This window comes from Leiobunum rupestre, chromosome 1, assembly GCF_980474605.1.
Source record: "Leiobunum rupestre chromosome 1, qqLeiRupe1.1.hap1, whole genome shotgun sequence".
Lineage (NCBI taxonomy): Eukaryota > Metazoa > Arthropoda > Arachnida > Opiliones > Sclerosomatidae > Leiobunum > Leiobunum rupestre.
In genome coordinates, this window is record NC_143384.1 from 65,620,335 (window position 1) to 65,641,831 (window position 21,497).

A 21,497-nucleotide genomic window follows, 5' to 3' on the forward strand; every position below is an offset into this window, starting at 1 on the left:
CTAACGAAATATGGTTAAAATGTTATATTAACTGGAGAGAATAAATGTCTCGTCCATTACCACATTTTTCATGAAGATAGAATACGGCAGAGCCCGGATAGCTCAGTCGGTAGAGCGTTAGGCTTTTAACCTAACGGTCCTGGGTTCGAGCCCCAGTTCGGGCGGGTAAATGTAGCGACTTTTTATTCGTTGTCAGTTTTATAACTAACGGCAATGTAACGTCTTTTCCGCTTTGAGAAACGCTCAATTTGCTTAGTCTGGAGAACCTTAAACAAATCATTTAACGGTCCGGGGTAGAGCCGCAGCTTGAAAGCCGTTCCTTTAATTTGAACTTAAGAAACGTTCGGCCGATCTGATTAAGGATATATTCGTGACCTTGAAAAAAAACGGAAGTTATGTAATTCGAAATCCAAAAATTAAACTATTTACCGACGTTCGTCTGGCATTGATAGAGATGACAATTGGTCACTGTCACCAACATTATTTATCGTCGGCGATAATGGAATTTTTAAAAAAAAGTTTTGTTTTCAAAAAATATTCCCGTTTTTTTCTTTTTCATAGCAACTCTTTTTCATGTTAGTTTAAACAAAAGCCAAAAGAATCGAGTTTGACTTTCTTGGGTGGTCTGATAATCAAACCCTGCTCTTAAACGCAACCCTACGACGGTTTTCCGCGGGTACTTTTGCTTGCTGCATTTCTGCCCTAAGCCGCTACGTACCTCGTTAAGAAACCTGGTTCACTTCGAGCTCCCCCGAGCGCACCATATTGACGGTAAACTTCGAGCGGACGTTAAATCTCCACAGCGTGATGATCATCAGAGTCTCCACCCTCACACCATCCTCGAATTCCGACTTCCAAGACGCTGGATTACAAGAGGACGCCACTCCTCCCAGTCAACGACGCTTCTCGAGTTGCGACCTTTCAATCGTTAGAACGTCCCTAACGAAATATGGTTAAAATGTTATATTAACTGGAGAGAATAAATGTCTCGTCCATTACCACATTTTTCATGAAGATAGAATACGGCAGAGCCCGGATAGCTCAGTCGGTAGAGCGTTAGGCTTTTAACCTAACGGTCCTGGGTTCGAGCCCCAGTTCGGGCGGGTAAATGTAGCGATTTTTTATTCGTTGTCAGTTTTATAACTAACGGCAATGTAACGTCTTTTCCGCTTTGAGAAACGCTCAATTTGCTTAGTCTGGAGAACCTTAAACAAATCATTTAACGGTCCGGGGTAGAGCCGCAGCTTGAAAGCCGTTCCTTTAATTTGAACTTAAGAAACGTTCGGCCGATCTGATTAAGGATATATCCGTGACCTTGAAAAAAAACGGAAGTTATGTAATTCGAAATCCAAAAATTAAACTATTTACCGACGTTCGTCTGGCATTGATAGAGATGACAATTGGTCACTGTCACCAACATTATTTATCGTCGGCGATAATGGAATTTTTTAAAAAAAGTTTTGTTTTCAAAAAATATTCCCGTTTTTTTCTTTTTCATAGCAACTCTTTTTCATGTTAGTTTAAACAAAAGCCAAAAGAATCGAGTTTGACTTTCTTGGGTGGTCTGATAATCAAACCCTGCTCTTAAACGCAACCCTACGACGGTTTTCCGCGGGTACTTTTGCTTGCTGCATTTCTGCCCTAAGCCGCTACGTACCTCGTTAAGAAACCTGGTTCACTTCGAGCTCCCCCGAGCGCACCATATTGACGGTAAACTTCGAGCGGACGTTAAATCTCCACAGCGTGATGATCATCAGAGTCTCCACCCTCACACCATCCTCGAATTCCGACTTCCAAGACGCTGGATTACAAGAGGACGCCACTCCTCCCAGTCAACGACGCTTCTCGAGTTGCGACCTTTCAATCGTTAGAACGTCCCTAACGAAATATGGTTAAAATGTTATATTAACTGGAGAGAATAAATGTCTCGTCCATTACCACATTTTTCATGAAGATAGAATACGGCAGAGCCCGGATAGCTCAGTCGGTAGAGCGTTAGGCTTTTAACCTAACGGTCCTGGGTTCGAGCCCCAGTTCGGGCGGGTAAATGTAGCGATTTTTTATTCGTTGTCAGTTTTATAACTAACGGCAATGTAACGTCTTTTCCGCTTTGAGAAACGCTCAATTTGCTTAGTCTGGAGAACCTTAAACAAATCATTTAACGGTCCGGGGTAGAGCCGCAGCTTGAAAGCCGTTCCTTTAATTTGAACTTAAGAAACGTTCGGCCGATCTGATTAAGGATATATCCGTGACCTTGAAAAAAAACGGAAGTTATGTAATTCGAAATCCAAAAATTAAACTATTTACCGACGTTCGTCTGGCATTGATAGAGATGACAATTGGTCACTGTCACCAACATTATTTATCGTCGGCGATAATGGAATTTTTTAAAAAAAGTTTTGTTTTCAAAAAATATTCCCGTTTTTTTCTTTTTCATAGCAACTCTTTTTCATGTTAGTTTAAACAAAAGCCAAAAGAATCGAGTTTGACTTTCTTGGGTGGTCTGATAATCAAACCCTGCTCTTAAACGCAACCCTACGACGGTTTTCCGCGGGTACTTTTGCTTGCTGCATTTCTGCCCTAAGCCGCTACGTACCTCGTTAAGAAACCTGGTTCACTTCGAGCTCCCCCGAGCGCACCATATTGACGGTAAACTTCGAGCGGACGTTAAATCTCCACAGCGTGATGATCATCAGAGTCTACACCCTCACACCATCCTCGAATTCCGACTTCCAAGACGCTGGATTACAAGAGCACGCCACTCCTCCCAGTCAACGACGCTTCTCGAGTTGCGACCTTTCAATCGTTAGAACGTCCCTAACGAAATATGGTTAAAATGTTATATTAACTGGAGAGAATAAATGTCTCGTCCATTACCACATTTTTCATGAAGATAGAATACGGCAGAGCCCGGATAGCTCAGTCGGTAGAGCGTTAGGCTTTTAACCTAACGGTCCTGGGTTCGAGCCCCAGTTCGGGCGGGTAAATGTAGCGACTTTTTATTCGTTGTCAGTTTTATAACTAACGGCAATGTAACGTCTTTTCCGCTTTGAGAAACGCTCAATTTGCTTAGTCTGGAGAACCTTAAACAAATCATTTAACGGTCCGGGGTAGAGCCGCAGCTTGAAAGCCGTTCCTTTAATTTGAACTTAAGAAACGTTCGGCCGATCTGATTAAGGATATATTCGTGACCTTGAAAAAAAACGGAAGTTATGTAATTCGAAATCCAAAAATTAAACTATTTACCGACGTTCGTCTGGCATTGATAGAGATGACAATTGGTCACTGTCACCAACATTATTTATCGTCGGCGATAATGGAATTTTTAAAAAAAAGTTTTGTTTTCAAAAAATATTCCCGTTTTTTTCTTTTTCATAGCAACTCTTTTTCATGTTAGTTTAAACAAAAGCCAAAAGAATCGAGTTTGACTTTCTTGGGTGGTCTGATAATCAAACCCTGCTCTTAAACGCAACCCTACGACGGTTTTCCGCGGGTACTTTTGCTTGCTGCATTTCTGCCCTAAGCCGCTACGTACCTCGTTAAGAAACCTGGTTCACTTCGAGCTCCCCCGAGCGCACCATATTGACGGTAAACTTCGAGCGGACGTTAAATCTCCACAGCGTGATGATCATCAGAGTCTCCACCCTCACACCATCCTCGAATTCCGACTTCCAAGACGCTGGATTACAAGAGGACGCCACTCCTCCCAGTCAACGACGCTTCTCGAGTTGCGACCTTTCAATCGTTAGAACGTCCCTAACGAAATATGGTTAAAATGTTATATTAACTGGAGAGAATAAATGTCTCGTCCATTACCACATTTTTCATGAAGATAGAATACGGCAGAGCCCGGATAGCTCAGTCGGTAGAGCGTTAGGCTTTTAACCTAACGGTCCTGGGTTCGAGCCCCAGTTCGGGCGGGTAAATGTAGCGATTTTTTATTCGTTGTCAGTTTTATAACTAACGGCAATGTAACGTCTTTTCCGCTTTGAGAAACGCTCAATTTGCTTAGTCTGGAGAACCTTAAACAAATCATTTAACGGTCCGGGGTAGAGCCGCAGCTTGAAAGCCGTTCCTTTAATTTGAACTTAAGAAACGTTCGGCCGATCTGATTAAGGATATATCCGTGACCTTGAAAAAAAACGGAAGTTATGTAATTCGAAATCCAAAAATTAAACTATTTACCGACGTTCGTCTGGCATTGATAGAGATGACAATTGGTCACTGTCACCAACATTATTTATCGTCGGCGATAATGGAATTTTTTAAAAAAAGTTTTGTTTTCAAAAAATATTCCCGTTTTTTTCTTTTTCATAGCAACTCTTTTTCATGTTAGTTTAAACAAAAGCCAAAAGAATCGAGTTTGACTTTCTTGGGTGGTCTGATAATCAAACCCTGCTCTTAAACGCAACCCTACGACGGTTTTCCGCGGGTACTTTTGCTTGCTGCATTTCTGCCCTAAGCCGCTACGTACCTCGTTAAGAAACCTGGTTCACTTCGAGCTCCCCCGAGCGCACCATATTGACGGTAAACTTCGAGCGGACGTTAAATCTCCACAGCGTGATGATCATCAGAGTCTCCACCCTCACACCATCCTCGAATTCCGACTTCCAAGACGCTGGATTACAAGAGGACGCCACTCCTCCCAGTCAACGACGCTTCTCGAGTTGCGACCTTTCAATCGTTAGAACGTCCCTAACGAAATATGGTTAAAATGTTATATTAACTGGAGAGAATAAATGTCTCGTCCATTACCACATTTTTCATGAAGATAGAATACGGCAGAGCCCGGATAGCTCAGTCGGTAGAGCGTTAGGCTTTTAACCTAACGGTCCTGGGTTCGAGCCCCAGTTCGGGCGGGTAAATGTAGCGATTTTTTATTCGTTGTCAGTTTTATAACTAACGGCAATGTAACGTCTTTTCCGCTTTGAGAAACGCTCAATTTGCTTAGTCTGGAGAACCTTAAACAAATCATTTAACGGTCCGGGGTAGAGCCGCAGCTTGAAAGCCGTTCCTTTAATTTGAACTTAAGAAACGTTCGGCCGATCTGATTAAGGATATATCCGTGACCTTGAAAAAAAACGGAAGTTATGTAATTCGAAATCCAAAAATTAAACTATTTACCGACGTTCGTCTGGCATTGATAGAGATGACAATTGGTCACTGTCACCAACATTATTTATCGTCGGCGATAATGGAATTTTTTAAAAAAAGTTTTGTTTTCAAAAAATATTCCCGTTTTTTTCTTTTTCATAGCAACTCTTTTTCATGTTAGTTTAAACAAAAGCCAAAAGAATCGAGTTTGACTTTCTTGGGTGGTCTGATAATCAAACCCTGCTCTTAAACGCAACCCTACGACGGTTTTCCGCGGGTACTTTTGCTTGCTGCATTTCTGCCCTAAGCCGCTACGTACCTCGTTAAGAAACCTGGTTCACTTCGAGCTCCCCCGAGCGCACCATATTGACGGTAAACTTCGAGCGGACGTTAAATCTCCACAGCGTGATGATCATCAGAGTCTCCACCCTCACACCATCCTCGAATTCCGACTTCCAAGACGCTGGATTACAAGAGGACGCCACTCCTCCCAGTCAACGACGCTTCTCGAGTTGCGACCTTTCAATCGTTAGAACGTCCCTAACGAAATATGGTTAAAATGTTATATTAACTGGAGAGAATAAATGTCTCGTCCATTACCACATTTTTCATGAAGATAGAATACGGCAGAGCCCGGATAGCTCAGTCGGTAGAGCGTTAGGCTTTTAACCTAACGGTCCTGGGTTCGAGCCCCAGTTCGGGCGGGTAAATGTAGCGATTTTTTATTCGTTGTCAGTTTTATAACTAACGGCAATGTAACGTCTTTTCCGCTTTGAGAAACGCTCAATTTGCTTAGTCTGGAGAACCTTAAACAAATCATTTAACGGTCCGGGGTAGAGCCGCAGCTTGAAAGCCGTTCCTTTAATTTGAACTTAAGAAACGTTCGGCCGATCTGATTAAGGATATATCCGTGACCTTGAAAAAAAACGGAAGTTATGTAATTCGAAATCCAAAAATTAAACTATTTACCGACGTTCGTCTGGCATTGATAGAGATGACAATTGGTCACTGTCACCAACATTATTTATCGTCGGCGATAATGGAATTTTTTAAAAAAAGTTTTGTTTTCAAAAAATATTCCCGTTTTTTTCTTTTTCATAGCAACTCTTTTTCATGTTAGTTTAAACAAAAGCCAAAAGAATCGAGTTTGACTTTCTTGGGTGGTCTGATAATCAAACCCTGCTCTTAAACGCAACCCTACGACGGTTTTCCGCGGGTACTTTTGCTTGCTGCATTTCTGCCCTAAGCCGCTACGTACCTCGTTAAGAAACCTGGTTCACTTCGAGCTCCCCCGAGCGCACCATATTGACGGTAAACTTCGAGCGGACGTTAAATCTCCACAGCGTGATGATCATCAGAGTCTCCACCCTCACACCATCCTCGAATTCCGACTTCCAAGACGCTGGATTACAAGAGGACGCCACTCCTCCCAGTCAACGACGCTTCTCGAGTTGCGACCTTTCAATCGTTAGAACGTCCCTAACGAAATATGGTTAAAATGTTATATTAACTGGAGAGAATAAATGTCTCGTCCATTACCACATTTTTCATGAAGATAGAATACGGCAGAGCCCGGATAGCTCAGTCGGTAGAGCGTTAGGCTTTTAACCTAACGGTCCTGGGTTCGAGCCCCAGTTCGGGCGGGTAAATGTAGCGATTTTTTATTCGTTGTCAGTTTTATAACTAACGGCAATGTAACGTCTTTTCCGCTTTGAGAAACGCTCAATTTGCTTAGTCTGGAGAACCTTAAACAAATCATTTAACGGTCCGGGGTAGAGCCGAAGCTTGAAAGCCGTTCCTTTAATTTGAACTTAAGAAACGTTCGGCCGATCTGATTAAGGATATATCCGTGACCTTGAAAAAAAACGGAAGTTATGTAATTCGAAATCCAAAAATTAAACTATTTACCGACGTTCGTCTGGCATTGATAGAGATGACAATTGGTCACTGTCACCAACATTATTTATCGTCGGCGATAATGGAATTTTTAAAAAAAAGTTTTGTTTTCAAAAAATATTCCCGTTTTTTTCTTTTTCATAGCAACTCTTTTTCATGTTAGTTTAAACAAAAGCCAAAAGAATCGAGTTTGACTTTCTTGGGTGGTCTGATAATCAAACCCTGCTCTTAAACGCAACCCTACGACGGTTTTCCGCGGGTACTTTTGCTTGCTGCATTTCTGCCCTAAGCCGCTACGTACCTCGTTAAGAAACCTGGTTCACTTCGAGCTCCCCCGAGCGCACCATATTGACGGTAAACTTCGAGCGGACGTTAAATCTCCACAGCGTGATGATCATCAGAGTCTCCACCCTCACACCATCCTCGAATTCCGACTTCCAAGACGCTGGATTACAAGAGGACGCCACTCCTCCCAGTCAACGACGCTTCTCGAGTTGCGACCTTTCAATCGTTAGAACGTCCCTAACGAAATATGGTTAAAATGTTATATTAACTGGAGAGAATAAATGTCTCGTCCATTACCACATTTTTCATGAAGATAGAATACGGCAGAGCCCGGATAGCTCAGTCGGTAGAGCGTTAGGCTTTTAACCTAACGGTCCTGGGTTCGAGTCCCAGTTCGGGCGGGTAAATGTAGCGATTTTTTATTCGTTGTCAGTTTTATAACTAACGGCAATGTAACGTCTTTTCCGCTTTGAGAAACGCTCAATTTGCTTAGTCTGGAGAACCTTAAACAAATCATTTAACGGTCCGGGGTAGAGCCGCAGCTTGAAAGCCGTTCCTTTAATTTGAACTTAAGAAACGTTCGGCCGATCTGATTAAGGATATATCCGTGACCTTGAAAAAAAACGGAAGTTATGTAATTCGAAATCCAAAAATTAAACTATTTACCGACGTTCGTCTGGCATTGATAGAGATGACAATTGGTCACTGTCACCAACATTATTTATCGTCGGCGATAATGGAATTTTTTAAAAAAAGTTTTGTTTTCAAAAAATATTCCCGTTTTTTTCTTTTTCATAGCAACTCTTTTTCATGTTAGTTTAAACAAAAGCCAAAAGAATCGAGTTTGACTTTCTTGGGTGGTCTGATAATCAAACCCTGCTCTTAAACGCAACCCTACGACGGTTTTCCGCGGGTACTTTTGCTTGCTGCATTTCTGCCCTAAGCCGCTACGTACCTCGTTAAGAAACCTGGTTCACTTCGAGCTCCCCCGAGCGCACCATATTGACGGTAAACTTCGAGCGGATGTTAAATCTCCACAGCGTGATGATCATCAGAGTCTACACCCTCACACCATCCTCGAATTCCGACTTCCAAGACGCTGGATTACAAGAGGACGCCACTCCTCCCAGTCAACGACGCTTCTCGAGTTGCGACCTTTCAATCGTTAGAACGTCCCTAACGAAATATGGTTAAAATGTTATATTAACTGGAGAGAATAAATGTCTCGTCCATTACCACATTTTTCATGAAGATAGAATACGGCAGAGCCCGGATAGCTCAGTCGGTAGAGCGTTAGGCTTTTAACCTAACGGTCCTGGGTTCGAGCCCCAGTTCGGGCGGGTAAATGTAGCGACTTTTTATTCGTTGTCAGTTTTATAACTAACGGCAATGTAACGTCTTTTCCGCTTTGAGAAACGCTCAATTTGCTTAGTCTGGAGAACCTTAAACAAATCATTTAACGGTCCGGGGTAGAGCCGCAGCTTGAAAGCCGTTCCTTTAATTTGAACTTAAGAAACGTTCGGCCGATCTGATTAAGGATATATTCGTGACCTTGAAAAAAAACGGAAGTTATGTAATTCGAAATCCAAAAATTAAACTATTTACCGACGTTCGTCTGGCATTGATAGAGATGACAATTGGTCACTGTCACCAACATTATTTATCGTCGGCGATAATGGAATTTTTAAAAAAAAGTTTTGTTTTCAAAAAATATTCCCGTTTTTTTCTTTTTCATAGCAACTCTTTTTCATGTTAGTTTAAACAAAAGCCAAAAGAATCGAGTTTGACTTTCTTGGGTGGTCTGATAATCAAACCCTGCTCTTAAACGCAACCCTACGACGGTTTTCAGCGGGTACTTTTGCTTGCTGCATTTCTGCCCTAAGCCGCTACGTACCTCGTTAAGAAACCTGGTTCACTTCGAGCTCCCCCGAGCGCACCATATTGACGGTAAACTTCGAGCGGACGTTAAATCTCCACAGCGTGATGATCATCAGAGTCTACACCCTCACACCATCCTCGAATTCCGACTTCCAAGACGCTGGATTACAAGAGGACGCCACTCCTCCCAGTCAACGACGCTTCTCGAGTTGCGACCTTTCAATCGTTAGAACGTCCCTAACGAAATATGGTTAAAATGTTATATTAACTGGAGAGAATAAATGTCTCGTCCATTACCACATTTTTCATGAAGATAGAATACGGCAGAGCCCGGATAGCTCAGTCGGTAGAGCGTTAGGCTTTTAACCTAACGGTCCTGGGTTCGAGCCCCAGTTCGGGCGGGTAAATGTAGCGACTTTTTATTCGTTGTCAGTTTTATAACTAACGGCAATGTAACGTCTTTTCCGCTTTGAGAAACGCTCAATTTGCTTAGTCTGGAGAACCTTAAACAAATCATTTAACGGTCCGGGGTAGAGCCGCAGCTTGAAAGCCGTTCCTTTAATTTGAACTTAAGAAACGTTCGGCCGATCTGATTAAGGATATATTCGTGACCTTGAAAAAAAACGGAAGTTATGTAATTCGAAATCCAAAAATTAAACTATTTACCGACGTTCGTCTGGCATTGATAGAGATGACAATTGGTCACTGTCACCAACATTATTTATCGTCGGCGATAATGGAATTTTTAAAAAAAAGTTTTGTTTTCAAAAAATATTCCCGTTTTTTTCTTTTTCATAGCAACTCTTTTTCATGTTAGTTTAAACAAAAGCCAAAAGAATCGAGTTTGACTTTCTTGGGTGGTCTGATAATCAAACCCTGCTCTTAAACGCAACCCTACGACGGTTTTCCGCGGGTACTTTTGCTTGCTGCATTTCTGCCCTAAGCCGCTACGTACCTCGTTAAGAAACCTGGTTCACTTCGAGCTCCCCCGAGCGCACCATATTGACGGTAAACTTCGAGCGGACGTTAAATCTCCACAGCGTGATGATCATCAGAGTCTCCAACCTCACACCATCCTCGAATTCCGACTTCCAAGACGCTTGATTACAAGAGGACGCCACTCCTCCCAGTCAACGACGCTTCTCGAGTTGCGACCTTTCATTCGTTAGAACGTCCCTAACGAAATATGGTTAAAATGTTATATTAACTGGAGAGAATAAATGTTTCGTCCATTACCACATTTTTCATGAAGATAGAATACGGCAGAGCCCGGATAGCTCAGTCGGTAGAGCGTTAGGCTTTTAACCTAACGGTCCTGGGTTCGAGCCCCAGTTCGGGCGGGTAAATGTAGCGATTTTTTATTCGTTGTCAGTTTTATAACTAACGGCAATGTAACGTCTTTTCCGCTTTGAGAAACGCTCAATTTGCTTAGTCTGGAGAACCTTAAACAAATCATTTAACGGTCCGGGGTAGAGCCGCAGCTTGAAAGCCGTTCCTTTAATTTGAACTTAAGAAACGTTCGGCCGATCTGATTAAGGATATATTCGTGACCTTGAAAAAAAACGGAAGTTATGTAATTCGAAATCCAAAAATTAAACTATTTACCGACGTTCGTCTGGCATTGATAGAGATGACAATTGGTCACTGTCACCAACATTATTTATCGTCGGCGATAATGGAATTTTTAAAAAAAAGTTTTGTTTTCAAAAAATATTCCCGTTTTTTTCTTTTTCATAGCAACTCTTTTTCATGTTAGTTTAAACAAAAGCCAAAAGAATCGAGTTTGACTTTCTTGGGTGGTCTGATAATCAAACCCTGCTCTTAAACGCAACCCTACGACGGTTTTCCGCGGGTACTTTTGCTTGCTGCATTTCTGCCCTAAGCCGCTACGTACCTCGTTAAGAAACCTGGTTCACTTCGAGCTCCCCCGAGCGCACCATATTGACGGTAAACTTCGAGCGGACGTTAAATCTCCACAGCGTGATGATCATCAGAGTCTCCAACCTCACACCATCCTCGAATTCCGACTTCCAAGACGCTGGATTACAAGAGGACGCCACTCCTCCCAGTCAACGACGCTTCTCGAGTTGCGACCTTTCAATCGTTAGAACGTCCCTAACGAAATATGGTTAAAATGTTATATTAACTGGAGAGAATAAATGTCTCGTCCATTACCACATTTTTCATGAAGATAGAATACGGCAGAGCCCGGATAGCTCAGTCGGTAGAGCGTTAGGCTTTTAACCTAACGGTCCTGGGTTCGAGCCCCAGTTCGGGCGGGTAAATGTAGCGACTTTTTATTCGTTGTCAGTTTTATAACTAACGGCAATGTAACGTCTTTTCCGCTTTGAGAAACGCTCAATTTGCTTAGTCTGGAGAACCTTAAACAAATCATTTAACGGTCCGGGGTAGAGCCGCAGCTTGAAAGCCGTTCCTTTAATTTGAACTTAAGAAACGTTCGGCCGATCTGATTAAGGATATATTCGTGACCTTGAAAAAAAACGGAAGTTATGTAATTCGAAATCCAAAAATTAAACTATTTACCGACGTTCGTCTGGCATTGATAGAGATGACAATTGGTCACTGTCACCAACATTATTTATCGTCGGCGATAATGGAATTTTTAAAAAAAAGTTTTGTTTTCAAAAAATATTCCCGTTTTTTTCTTTTTCATAGCAACTCTTTTTCATGTTAGTTTAAACAAAAGCCAAAAGAATCGAGTTTGACTTTCTTGGGTGGTCTGATAATCAAACCCTGCTCTTAAACGCAACCCTACGACGGTTTTCCGCGGGTACTTTTGCTTGCTGCATTTCTGCCCTAAGCCGCTACGTACCTCGTTAAGAAACCTGGTTCACTTCGAGCTCCCCCGAGCGCACCATATTGACGGTAAACTTCGAGCGGACGTTAAATCTCCACAGCGTGATGATCATCAGAGTCTCCACCCTCACACCATCCTCGAATTCCGACTTCCAAGACGCTGGATTACAAGAGGACGCCACTCCTCCCAGTCAACGACGCTTCTCGAGTTGCGACCTTTCAATCGTTAGAACGTCCCTAACGAAATATGGTTAAAATGTTATATTAACTGGAGAGAATAAATGTTTCGTCCATTACCACATTTTTCATGAAGATAGAATACGGCAGAGCCCGGATATCTCAGTCGGTAGAGCGTTAGGCTTTTAACCTAACGGTCCTGGGTTCGAGCCCCAGTTCGGGCGGGTAAATGTAGCGATTTTTTATTCGTTGTCAGTTTTGTAACTAACGGCAATGTAACGTCTTTTCCGCTTTGAGAAACGCTCAATTTGCTTAGTCTGGAGAACCTTAAACAAATCATTTAACGGTCCGGGGTAGAGCCGCAGCTTGAAAGCCGTTCCTTTAATTTGAACTTAAGAAACGTTCGGCCGATCTGATTAAGGATATATTCGTGACCTTGAAAAAAAACGGAAGTTATGTAATTCGAAATCCAAAAATTAAACTATTTACCGACGTTCGTCTGGCATTGATAGAGATGACAATTGGTCACTGTCACCAACATTATTTATCGTCGGCGATAATTTAATTTTTAAAAAAAAGTTTTGTTTTCAAAAAATATTCCCGTTTTTTTCTTTTTCATAGCAACTCTTTTTCATGTTAGTTTAAACAAAAGCCAAAAGAATCGAGTTTGACTTTCTTGGGTGGTCTGATAATCAAACCCTGCTCTTAAACGCAACCCTACGATGGTTTTCCGCGGGTACTTTTGCTTGCTGCATTTCTGCCCTAAGCCGCTACGTACCTCGTTAAGAAACCTGGTTCACTTCGAGCTCCCCCGAGCGCACCATATTGACGGTAAACTTCGAGCGGACGTTAAATCTCCACAGCGTGATGATCATCAGAGTCTACACCCTCACACCATCCTCGAATTCCGACTTCCAAGACGCTGGATTACAAGAGGACGCCACTCCTCCCAGTCAACGACGCTTCTCGAGTTGCGACCTTTCAATCGTTAGAACGTCCCTAACGAAATATGGTTAAAATGTTATATTAACTGGAGAGAATAAATGTCTCGTCCATTACCACATTTTTCATGAAGATAGAATACGGCAGAGCCCGGATAGCTCAGTCGGTAGAGCGTTAGGCTTTTAACCTAACAGTCCTGGGTTCGAGCCCCAGTTCGGGCGGGTAAATGTAGCGACTTTTAATTCGTTGCCAGTTTTATAACTAACGGCAATGTAACGTCTTTTCCGCTTTGAGAAACGCTCAATTTGCTTAGTCTGGATAACCTTAAACAAATCATTTAACGGTCCGGGGTAGAGCCGCAGCTTGAAAGCCGTTCCTTTAATTTGAACTTAAGAAACGTTCGGCCGATCTGATTAAGGATATATTCGTTACCTTGAAAAAAAACGGAAGTTATGTAATTCGAAATCCAAAAATTAAACTATTTACCGACGTTCGTCTGGCATTGATAGAGATGACAATTGGTCACTGTCACCAACATTATTTATCGTCGGCGATAATGGAATTTTTTAAAAAAAAGTTTTGTTTTCAAAAAATATTCCCGTTTTTTTCTTTTTCATAGCAACTCTTTTTCATGTTAGTTTAAACAAAAGCCAAAAGAATCGAGTTTGACTTTCTTGGGTGGTCTGATAATCAGACCCTGCTCTTAAACGCAACCCTACGACGGTTTTCCGCGGGTACTTTTGCTTGCTGCATTTCTGCCCTAAGCCGCTACGTACCTCGTTAAGAAACCTGGTTCACTTCGAGCTCCCCCGAGCGCACCATATTGACGGTAAACTTCGTGCGGACGTTAAATCTCCACAGCGTGATGATCATCAGAGTCTCCACCCTCACACCATCCTCGAATTCCGACTTCCAAGACGCTGGATTACAAGAGGACGCCACTCCTCCCAGTCAACGACGCTTCTCGAGTTGCGACCTTTCAATCGTTAGAACGTCCCTAACGAAATATGGTTAAAATGTTATATTAACTGGAGAGAATAAATGTCCCGTCCATTACCACATTTTTCATGAAGATAGAATACGGCAGAGCCCGGATAGCTCAGTCGGTAGAGTCTCGTTTGCTTTTTCGTCGGGAACGGTTGTCTTTTTTACGCTCTCGTTCTCGGTGTTTTCTTGCGGCGGTACGTACCACTTTAGCGGTTTTCTACCGTGTTTTCTTTTTCCCTTTCTCGTTGTTTTCATTTTTCGTGTTTGGATTTTATTTTTCTTCTTACGGTTGTCCCCGATTTCGGGAGGCCGCCACTATGGAGGCGCTAAAGCGTAGCGTCTTTGTGGTTGTCGAGTCATTGACTCCGGGTATTACTAAGGAGATTATTGCAGTATCGGTTAAAATGGTTTTCGGAACTGATGCTATTTCATCGGTTGTCCCTGGTGTAGGTGGTTTTTTTGTTTGTTTTTTTACTGAAGCGGACGCGGAAGAATGTATTAAGTCGGGGTTGATGGTCGGCGGCGTTTTACGGGCGGTCGAAAGTGTATCGGCGCGATCTGTTATTTTGAAGTTTCTCGAAGTGCCGGAGTTTGTCACGGACGACGCTATTCGCGTTAAACTAGAAGCTTACGGGTGTGAACTTAAAGGCGCTTTCGTGTGGGTAAAGTCCGATGGCTTGTACTACGGGGAGCGTAACGTTCGCGTCACGTTGCCTCAAGGTGTATCTTCGCTGCCTTACAGTTTAAAGGTATTGGATGTTATGGGTCGTGAAAACGTTTATCGCGTTCGCCACGAAGCACAGACCCGGGTTTGCAACGGTTGTCTCCATTCTGGACACCTCTATCAAGATTGTCCCAACAATATCTGTCGTCGCTGTGGTCATGGTGGTCATTTGGCCAGGTCATGCCCTGGGCAGGGTACTGCCGCCTCAAAGATGGAAGAGCGTCGACGCGATATTTCCTGTTCCCGCAATGAAGTCGCCGACAAAGAACAAAGGACGGAGGATCCCGCAATTGTACGACCTGCTGGGTCTGATATGTCAAAGCGGAAACCAGAAGGTGACATCGACATGGCTGATGCTGATTTAGACGACTCGCTTTTTGCCAACCGCCTTTCCAAGGTTGCGGTGGGCAGTGGGAAGCATTCCCTCCCCACTTCGAGTTCAGATTTGGATCCCGCCAAACGTCAACTACCTTTCAACCAACCTGGGTTCCAGTTTCCGTCGCTCGAGGCAGCTCGGAACGCGAGTCTTCCTCCGTCTACTACTGCACCGTCTCCGGGAGCTGCTTTGTCGTCGTCTTTCTTCCAACCTCCAAACGCTCATGGTTCTCCGGGTAATTTCTCTTAATATCAATGGTCTACGTGATGTCAATAAGATGAAAGAACTAGTGGAATATGTAAAAACATTTGACATTATTTTTTTACAAGAAACTCATTGGGATTCGTCTCATGTTGCGCTTTTTAAAAATATGTATTTCGGTAAATGTTTTTTATCTAACGATGACGCTACGGGGTTTTGCGGGGTATCAATTTTAATTAATCCGAAACTCGATTTTAAAACTGCAAATGTTTTTCATATTGTTCGGGGTCGTAGTTTATTAGTTTCGGCTGAAATATCCGGTGATCTATTTCATTTTTTAAATGTGTACGCGCCTAATTCGGCGACTGACCGTGAGTTGTTCTTTGAAGTCATCGCATCTAACTGTCCTACCGGCCGTTTAATTTTAGGCGGCGATTTTAACGATATTTGTCATAGCCTATGGGACCGCCTTCCTGCTAGTTGTAGACCTAACGAGTCACAATTTACGGCCCTTCATAGACTTGCCGCCAAATTACATGTTACTGACACTTTTCGACTCAAAAACAATGACAAAAGGGACTTTACGCGTTCTGGCTACGTTTTTGGCCGGTTTATCCGCTCTCGCATTGATTACATTTTCGTAAAAAAATTTGATTCTTTGAATATTCAAAATGCTTTTATTCGTGACTGTCCGATTTCCGATCATCGCGCCGCGATCGCTCATTTTGATTTTGGAGGAGTTCCTAGGGGCCCTGGAACCTGGTCCTTTAACGATTCGCTACTTGAGGATGAGGTTTTCTGTTCGTGCGTCAGGCGAATTATCACTAGGAGTCGCTCACGCGAACACTATTCTACGGATATTTTTGACTGGTACGAAACCCTCAAACGTACAATTCGTGATTACGCAATATTTTACGGGAAAGCCGCCGCTTCCGAACGTCGGCACACCAGGACGCTCTTGGCTTGTCAGTTGGAAGAGTTGTCACGTCGTTTATCAATGCAAGACCCGGTTTGTGGCGAATTCGTCAAAGTTCAAAATTTGATCAAGGACCATGACCACTATCTATTGCGGGGCGCTGTAATTCGCTCCAATACCGAGTGGCGTGATTTGGGGGAGCAACCTTCGGGCTATTTCTTGAGTCTCGAAAAACATCGGCAAACCCGGCGGTCAATTAAAAACTTGACTTTAGCAGACGGCTCATCAATTCACGATGGCGCTTCCGTTCGTCAGGAAATATTTTCTTATTATGAAAACATGTATCGCGCGTCGGACAGTGATGACTCTCAAGCTGCACGTTTTGCCTCCTTTGTTGCCGGAAAGTTACCACCGGATTTGTCTGCCGCTTGCGAAAGTCCCGTTTCTTGGGAAGACATCCACAAATCTTTGAACGCTATGGCAATAGGCCGTAGCCCAGGTCTCGATGGCTTCACAGTCCATTTTTGGCGTTTCGTACTCCCGTTGATAGCCAAGGATTTCGTAAGGCTTGTTGAAGTCATGTTTGCCACGGGACAAATGCCTCTCTCTATGACTCAAGGCATGATCATTCTTTTACCGAAAGACGGCGACTTAACGTTATTGTCTAATTGGCGTCCCATCACGTTGCTCAACGTCGACCGTAAAGTTATTGGTAAAGTCTTGGCTACTCGCATGGCATTGGTGGCGCCTACAGTCATTTCGCCCTGCCAAACTGGAGCTATTCGTGGCCGTGATGTCGCGGGCACGACACGATACCTTGGCGACGTTGCCTCGTATCTGGCACTCCACAGACAGCCGGGACTTTTCTTGAAAATGGACTTACGGAAAGCGTACGATTTCGTGAACTGGTCATTTCTATTCCGGGTACTGCAAGCTTTCGGGTTCGGTCCCCATTTTCTCCGATGGATTCAACTACTCCTGGTGGGTGGTCGTACAACGATCAAGGTCAATGGTTTTTTGACGAACTTTTTTCGTCTTGGAAGATCTGTCCGTCAGGGCTGTCCTTTAAGCCCTTTATTATACACTTTTTCGACCGAGCCACTTTGCCTCGCGTTATCGCAGTCTTCGAGTATCCCGCGTCTGCGTATTTGCAACAGCGACTCCCCGGTACTCTTTCAACATGTAGACGACAACACTTTGTCTTTAGCGGCTGAAACTTCGGTACGCGTCGTGGTATCGATTTATCATGACTACGGCAGCGCTTCTGGGGCGGTTATAAATCTGGACAAAAGTAGCGGGCAATGGCTCGGGTCTTGGACAAACCGACCAGACAAACGGATTGAAGGAATTATGGTATCCAAGGAGCCATTAAAGGTCTTAGGGGTAGTACTTACTTCGAACCACGCTCTCTCTGACTCTCTCAACTGGGAACCGGCTATTTTACGTATTATGGCTGTCTTGCGCGCGTGGAAACGGCGCCCGCTTTCACTCTTCGGGAAAATAATAATAATAAATTGTCTGGCCACTTCCAAGCTTTGGCACCTCACTCGTGTATTGCCTTTGTCGAATAAACTTGCTGCCCAAATAAAAGCTGCTTTTCTGGATTTTATTTGGGGTTCTGGCTATCACGCTCTCGCTTATTCAACGCTGATCAGACCAAAGGTAGTCGGCGGTTTTGGCTTAGTGGATGTCGTCCAGAAACTACACTTTATGCGTATCCAAGAGTGCCAAACACTCATCCTGCGTGAGTTACCCGTTCATGACGAATCCATACACAACAACTTACTGTTGGAATACGGCAGTGGGTTGACAAGACAAGAAGAAACTTTCCGTCCGCCATTTAATCGGGCTCTGCTTGGGCGTATGCCGCCTCGGTACGTCGAACTCCTCACAAGTTGGCACTCGCATCTTACGACTATAGGCTCTACCGTGATGCCTCGGTCAGATCCACTTTCCGAACCACTGTTTCTGAATCCTCGAATTTCTTTACCACAGCGCTATCACAAAGAATCCCGTATTATGGCTCAGGCTGGCTTCAAAACACTGCGCGACATCCATTACGAAGTCATCCACGGTTTTATACGACCTCATGCCTTGATTGAACAGTGCCAGATCGAACTCCCTTATAGCGAATTACCTCTCGATCGACTTTTCGAATTGTACACCTTGATCCGGTCTGCACTGCCAGCTGACTGGGCTGTTCTCTTTCATGTTTCAGCGCCTCCGGTGCTCTCGTCGTCGGATCGGTCAATTCCTTACCTCGAAATCCGCCGTAACGCTAGTGAAATTTTAAATACGCCGCAAAGTTTAAAATCTATTGCCTTCGATCGTTTTGCGGGCACATTCCCTGAATCTTCCGGCGAAGAACGGTGGCGGTCTTTCTTTGGGGGTCCCCTCCCTCGAGTGAAGTTTAAAACTTTGGCCAACACTACCCTTGGAGCCACTTTATCCTCTACCAATTTAAAAATTATTCATCAAGCTCTCGCAGTGAAGAGTCGACTTTTCAAAGCTGGTCTTGTGACAACGGATCGTTGTCCATTATGTGACAATGCCCCCGAAACGGTTGCACATTTGTTCCTGTCTTGCTCGGTAACGCGAAACACCTGGCACCAAGTATTCACAATGTTGTCTGTCTATTTGCAACAACCAGGCTTTCAATTCGGTAGCGAACATTACGAACTTATTATTTATCACCGCGTTGATCGGAAATTGGGACAGTGTAACGACTTTTGGCATTGCCTTTTTCTATTAATTAGTGTAATTAAGCATGAACTTTGGAAGTATCGATGTAAAATAGTTTTTGAGCAGGAACTAAACAAACCTAGTGTGTGGTGCTCTCAACTATTTCTGGCCAACATACGGCGCGAAATTAGACTTCTCACCCTGGTATACTTGAAACATCCCTCTAAAATTGATCTTGTAAAGGTTTTAAACAATTTTCTTAAATTATTACCCTAACATTTTATCTGTTATGTGTTAAGTAGTAACAATTCTAAAAGTATTTATTTCTCTATTGACTTTTGATGTATGGCATTGTTGTATATGACGAATATGTATAGTTTTCTTGATGGTTGAATAAAAAAAAAAAAAAAAAAAAAAAAGAGCGTTAGGCTTTTAACCTAACGGTCCTGGGTTCGAGCCCCAGTTCGGGCGGGTAAATGTAGCGACTTTTTATTCGTTGCCAGTTTTATAACTAACGGCAATGTAACGTCTTTTCCGCTTTGAGAAACGCTCAATTTGCTTAGTCTGGATAACCTTAAACAAATCATTTAACGGTCCGGGGTAGAGCCGCAGCTTGAAAGCCGTTCCTTTAATTTGAACTTAAGAAACGTTCGGCCGATCTGATTAAGGATATATTCGTTACCTTGAAAAAAAACGGAAGTTATGTAATTCGAAATCCAAAAATTAAACTATTTACCGACGTTCGTCTGGCATTGATAGAGATGACAATTGGTCACTGTCACCAACATTATTTATCGTCGGCGATAATGGAATTTTTTAAAAAAAAGTTTTGTTTTCAAAAAATATTCCCGTTTTTTTCTTTTTCATAGCAACTCTTTTTCATGTTAGTTTAAACAAAAGCCAAAAGAATCGAGTTTGACTTTCTTGGGTGGTCTGATAATCAAACCCTGCTCTTAAACGCAACCCTACGATGGTTTTCCGCGGGTACTTTTGCTTGCTGCATTTCTGCCCTAAGCCGCTACGTACCTCGTTAAGAAACCTGGTTCACTTCGAGCTCCCCCGAGCGCACCATATTGACGGTAAACTTCGAGCGGACGTTAAATCTCCACAGCGTGATGATCATCAGAGTCTACACCCTCACACCATCCTCGAATTCCGACTTCCAAGACGCTGGATTACAAGAGGACGCCACTCCTCCCAGTCAACGACGCTTCTCGAGTTGCGACCTTTCAATCGTTAGAACGTCCCTAACGAAATATGGTTAAAATGTTATATTAACTGGAGAGAATAAATGTCTCGTCCATTACCACATTTTTCATGAAGATAGAATACGGCAGAGCCCGGATAGCTCAGTCGGTAGAGCGTTAGGCTTTTAACCTAACGGTCCTGGGTTCGAGCCCCAGTTCGGGCGGGTAAATGTAGCGACTTTTTATTCGTTGCCAGTTTTATAACTAACGGCAATGTAACGTCTTTTCCGCTTTGAGAAACGCTCAATTTGCTTAGTCTGGAGAACCTTAAACAAATCATTTAACGGTCCGGGGTAGAGCCGCAGCTTGAAAGCCGTTCCTTTAATTTGAACTTAAGAAACGTTCGGCCGATCTGATTAAGGATATATTCGTGACCTTGAAAAAAAACGGAAGTTATGTAATTCGAAATCCAAAAATTAAACTATTTACCGACGTTCGTCTGGCATTGATAGAGATGACAATTGGTCACTGTCACCAACATTATTTATCGTCGGCGATAATTTAATTTTTAAAAAAAAGTTTTGTTTTCAAAAAATATTCCCGTTTTTTTCTTTTTCATAGCAACTCTTTTTCATGTTAGTTTAAACAAAAGCCAAAAGAATCGAGTTTGACTTTCTTGGGTGGTCTGATAATCAAACCCTGCTCTTAAACGCAACCCTACGATGGTTTTCCGCGGGTACTTTTGCTTGCTGCATTTCTGCCCTAAGCCGCTACGTACCTCGTTAAGAAACCTGGTTCACTTCGAGCTCCCCCGAGCGCACCATATTGACGGTAAACTTCGAGCGGACGTTAAATCTCCACAGCGTGATGATCATCAGAGTCTCCACCCTCACACCATCCTCGAATTCCGACTTCCAAGACGCTGGATTACAAGAGGACGCCACTCCTCCCAGTCAACGACGCTTCTCGAGTTGCGACCTTTCAATCGTTAGAACGTCCCTAACGAAATATGGTTAAAATGTTATATTAACTGGAGAGAATAAATGTCTCGTCCATTACCACATTTTTCATGAAGATAGAATACGGCAGAGCCCGGATAGCTCAGTCGGTAGAGCGTTAGGCTTTTAACCTAACGGTCCTGGGTTCGAGCCCCAGTTCGGGCGGGTAAATGTAGCGATTTTTTATTCGTTGTCAGTTTTATAACTAACGGCAATGTAACGTCTTTTCCGCTTTGAGAAACGCTCAATTTGCTTAGTCTGGAGAACCTTAAACAAATCATTTAACGGTCCGGGGTAGAGCCGCAGCTTGAAAGCCGTTCCTTTAATTTGAACTTAA

General features: G+C 43.2%; 33 non-coding genes across 33 annotated transcripts; 16 read left to right on the top strand and 17 right to left on the bottom strand.

Moving 5' to 3' along the window:
• The first annotated feature begins 91 nt into the window (after positions 1-91).
• On the top strand, positions 92-164 carry TRNAK-UUU (transfer RNA lysine (anticodon UUU)). Its single transcript has one exon. It is a non-coding gene; the product is annotated as a tRNA-Lys (tRNA).
• A 431-nt stretch (positions 165-595) lies between these two features.
• Positions 596-894, bottom strand: LOC149966055 (signal recognition particle RNA). Its single transcript, XR_016473791.1, has one exon.
• Positions 895-1,030: 136 nt separating this feature from the next.
• Positions 1,031-1,103, top strand: TRNAK-UUU (transfer RNA lysine (anticodon UUU)). The gene has a single exon. It is a non-coding gene; the product is annotated as a tRNA-Lys (tRNA).
• Positions 1,104-1,534: 431 nt separating this feature from the next.
• LOC149966057 (signal recognition particle RNA) lies at positions 1,535-1,833 on the bottom strand. Its single transcript, XR_016473797.1, has one exon.
• Positions 1,834-1,969: 136 nt separating this feature from the next.
• TRNAK-UUU (transfer RNA lysine (anticodon UUU)) lies at positions 1,970-2,042 on the top strand. Its single transcript has one exon. It is a non-coding gene; the product is annotated as a tRNA-Lys (tRNA).
• Positions 2,043-2,473: 431 nt separating this feature from the next.
• Positions 2,474-2,772, bottom strand: LOC149966059 (signal recognition particle RNA). The gene has a single exon (XR_016472902.1).
• A 136-nt stretch (positions 2,773-2,908) lies between these two features.
• Positions 2,909-2,981, top strand: TRNAK-UUU (transfer RNA lysine (anticodon UUU)). The gene has a single exon. It is a non-coding gene; the product is annotated as a tRNA-Lys (tRNA).
• A 431-nt stretch (positions 2,982-3,412) lies between these two features.
• Positions 3,413-3,711, bottom strand: LOC149966061 (signal recognition particle RNA). Its single transcript, XR_016473799.1, has one exon.
• Positions 3,712-3,847: 136 nt separating this feature from the next.
• On the top strand, positions 3,848-3,920 carry TRNAK-UUU (transfer RNA lysine (anticodon UUU)). Its single transcript has one exon. It is a non-coding gene; the product is annotated as a tRNA-Lys (tRNA).
• Positions 3,921-4,351: 431 nt separating this feature from the next.
• On the bottom strand, positions 4,352-4,650 carry LOC149966063 (signal recognition particle RNA). The gene has a single exon (XR_016473802.1).
• Positions 4,651-4,786: 136 nt separating this feature from the next.
• Positions 4,787-4,859, top strand: TRNAK-UUU (transfer RNA lysine (anticodon UUU)). The gene has a single exon. It is a non-coding gene; the product is annotated as a tRNA-Lys (tRNA).
• A 431-nt stretch (positions 4,860-5,290) lies between these two features.
• Positions 5,291-5,589, bottom strand: LOC149966065 (signal recognition particle RNA). Its single transcript, XR_016473804.1, has one exon.
• Positions 5,590-5,725: 136 nt separating this feature from the next.
• TRNAK-UUU (transfer RNA lysine (anticodon UUU)) lies at positions 5,726-5,798 on the top strand. The gene has a single exon. It is a non-coding gene; the product is annotated as a tRNA-Lys (tRNA).
• Positions 5,799-6,229: 431 nt separating this feature from the next.
• On the bottom strand, positions 6,230-6,528 carry LOC149966067 (signal recognition particle RNA). Its single transcript, XR_016473805.1, has one exon.
• Positions 6,529-6,664: 136 nt separating this feature from the next.
• On the top strand, positions 6,665-6,737 carry TRNAK-UUU (transfer RNA lysine (anticodon UUU)). Its single transcript has one exon. It is a non-coding gene; the product is annotated as a tRNA-Lys (tRNA).
• Positions 6,738-7,168: 431 nt separating this feature from the next.
• Positions 7,169-7,467, bottom strand: LOC149966069 (signal recognition particle RNA). The gene has a single exon (XR_016473806.1).
• A 136-nt stretch (positions 7,468-7,603) lies between these two features.
• On the top strand, positions 7,604-7,676 carry TRNAK-UUU (transfer RNA lysine (anticodon UUU)). The gene has a single exon. It is a non-coding gene; the product is annotated as a tRNA-Lys (tRNA).
• Positions 7,677-8,107: 431 nt separating this feature from the next.
• Positions 8,108-8,406, bottom strand: LOC149966071 (signal recognition particle RNA). The gene has a single exon (XR_016473121.1).
• Positions 8,407-8,542: 136 nt separating this feature from the next.
• Positions 8,543-8,615, top strand: TRNAK-UUU (transfer RNA lysine (anticodon UUU)). The gene has a single exon. It is a non-coding gene; the product is annotated as a tRNA-Lys (tRNA).
• A 431-nt stretch (positions 8,616-9,046) lies between these two features.
• Positions 9,047-9,345, bottom strand: LOC149966073 (signal recognition particle RNA). The gene has a single exon (XR_016473117.1).
• Positions 9,346-9,481: 136 nt separating this feature from the next.
• TRNAK-UUU (transfer RNA lysine (anticodon UUU)) lies at positions 9,482-9,554 on the top strand. Its single transcript has one exon. It is a non-coding gene; the product is annotated as a tRNA-Lys (tRNA).
• A 431-nt stretch (positions 9,555-9,985) lies between these two features.
• Positions 9,986-10,284, bottom strand: LOC149966075 (signal recognition particle RNA). Its single transcript, XR_016473031.1, has one exon.
• A 136-nt stretch (positions 10,285-10,420) lies between these two features.
• Positions 10,421-10,493, top strand: TRNAK-UUU (transfer RNA lysine (anticodon UUU)). The gene has a single exon. It is a non-coding gene; the product is annotated as a tRNA-Lys (tRNA).
• Positions 10,494-10,924: 431 nt separating this feature from the next.
• On the bottom strand, positions 10,925-11,223 carry LOC149966077 (signal recognition particle RNA). Its single transcript, XR_016474054.1, has one exon.
• A 136-nt stretch (positions 11,224-11,359) lies between these two features.
• Positions 11,360-11,432, top strand: TRNAK-UUU (transfer RNA lysine (anticodon UUU)). The gene has a single exon. It is a non-coding gene; the product is annotated as a tRNA-Lys (tRNA).
• A 431-nt stretch (positions 11,433-11,863) lies between these two features.
• On the bottom strand, positions 11,864-12,162 carry LOC149966079 (signal recognition particle RNA). Its single transcript, XR_016473809.1, has one exon.
• A 640-nt stretch (positions 12,163-12,802) lies between these two features.
• On the bottom strand, positions 12,803-13,101 carry LOC149966080 (signal recognition particle RNA). Its single transcript, XR_016473081.1, has one exon.
• A 136-nt stretch (positions 13,102-13,237) lies between these two features.
• On the top strand, positions 13,238-13,310 carry TRNAK-UUU (transfer RNA lysine (anticodon UUU)). The gene has a single exon. It is a non-coding gene; the product is annotated as a tRNA-Lys (tRNA).
• Positions 13,311-13,742: 432 nt separating this feature from the next.
• LOC149966082 (signal recognition particle RNA) lies at positions 13,743-14,041 on the bottom strand. The gene has a single exon (XR_016473561.1).
• A 5,837-nt stretch (positions 14,042-19,878) lies between these two features.
• Positions 19,879-20,177, bottom strand: LOC149966083 (signal recognition particle RNA). The gene has a single exon (XR_016473083.1).
• Positions 20,178-20,313: 136 nt separating this feature from the next.
• On the top strand, positions 20,314-20,386 carry TRNAK-UUU (transfer RNA lysine (anticodon UUU)). The gene has a single exon. It is a non-coding gene; the product is annotated as a tRNA-Lys (tRNA).
• A 431-nt stretch (positions 20,387-20,817) lies between these two features.
• LOC149966085 (signal recognition particle RNA) lies at positions 20,818-21,116 on the bottom strand. Its single transcript, XR_016474075.1, has one exon.
• A 136-nt stretch (positions 21,117-21,252) lies between these two features.
• On the top strand, positions 21,253-21,325 carry TRNAK-UUU (transfer RNA lysine (anticodon UUU)). Its single transcript has one exon. It is a non-coding gene; the product is annotated as a tRNA-Lys (tRNA).
• The last annotated feature ends 172 nt before the right edge of the window (positions 21,326-21,497 follow it).